Below are 1,572 nucleotides of genomic sequence, written 5' to 3' on the forward strand. Positions count from 1 at the left end.
GCGGCCAAGTGAGAAGATGACGGTGCTGCCAAACCACCGACTGCTCCGCATCTGTGCATCGCCTTCCCCTCTTGCCCGCCGGGCCCCTCCCGAGACCCGGGACCCTCCGGCCCCCCAGCGCCGCGACGGCCCGGCCCGGCTTCTCCGGCTCGGCGCGAAGAGCCAAGCGGCTGGAAGATGAGGGCAGGCGGTGCCCGCGGCGCTGCTGCCTTTCTTCCTTTCCTCCTCGGGCCCTTCAGCCCCTCTTCGCGGGAAGGGGCCGGGGCCTCGCCCGCCGTAACGGGACTGGGACGAACGGGGGAAACCCTGGGTAGGAGAAGGGAAGACGTGAAGGGGTCCTGACCGGCTTTGCCTTGCTCCGGCCGTGGCACATCAGCCCGGGTACAAGGGGCACTGCAGCATCTACCGGCGCTGCCCGCGCCCAGGCTGCCCGGCGGGCAGCGCTCCTGACTCCCGGAACGCTGAGCCTCGGCGGGAAGGAAAGCCGCCCCTGCCCGAGTGCAGGCAGCTGCGCTACCACATTCCTGGCCCCGATTCCGGTCGCCATCCGCTCCGCCAGCCCTTTTCTTCCCGCCCAGGCGGGGTGGCAGGGGACGTTGAGCAGCGGGAACCAACGACGAGACCGTGCCGGGCAGAGGCTCTGCCCAGCGCCCTGGGACCGCGGGCTCCTGCCAGAGCCACCGAGGTGGTCACGCTCAGTTGCCAGGAATTCCAATCCTCCAGACCAGGCATTTGTAAACACCGAAATTGCCAGCCCGATTTTCAAGCGCTTCCCTGAAAGCCCTGAAGCCCACGGCATGTCCAGGGCACACAGGGGAACAGACCTGCTTCAGAAGTCAGATTCGGGGGTCCAGACTGCAGCTGCTATGGCAGAGGCTTATTCTGCCTAAGGCAGAAGGCCTTACACAGGAGCTACTCACTCCACCTCAGTGGATGTGGAGGGAAGGGCATTTTAGACCAGAGTACTTGCATCCAGCCCTGGATCTACTAGTCAAGACATACCCACAGCACATCACAGATACAGACACCTTGCATTCAAGGCCTGGTTCTGGGGAACACCAGCACCCAAAATACCGCTAACTGCACCCAGAGCCACAAAGCAAATACTCAAAGCACGACTTAGCTCCTGCCTTCCTCCCAGAAGTAAAACCTGGCTTGCTTGTTGCTCTGAGGCCAGTGGCTGATGTACTCACAGCAGAGCACTGACTGCTGATGAGCAAAGCCATCAGTCATTTAAAGGCGAGAGACCTCACGACCACCTCTGAAATCCACATCCACCCAGACTAGGCATGCATATTACTTGGCACTGTAAACTTTGATGCTTAACTTTTTTTTTTTTTAAAGGGAAAAAATAAATTCACATCCCTATACCTCTTTGCTTTATGCTGTAAGTTTTCCCTGTAATAGAGCTATTCAGAAGAAAATTCTAAGTCACATGTTCCTTTGGAAGACAGTGGCATATCCTTGTAGCAGGAGTCATAATTTTTAATTCTCCTCAACAATGAGTTTCTGTGAACTTGCAGCCCAGAAGAAAGCAATCACAGACAGTTTCATTATGGCTGTCAGTTGATT

This window comes from Geospiza fortis, unplaced genomic scaffold (assembly GCF_000277835.1).
Source record: "Geospiza fortis unplaced genomic scaffold, GeoFor_1.0 scaffold112, whole genome shotgun sequence".
Lineage (NCBI taxonomy): Eukaryota > Metazoa > Chordata > Aves > Passeriformes > Thraupidae > Geospiza > Geospiza fortis.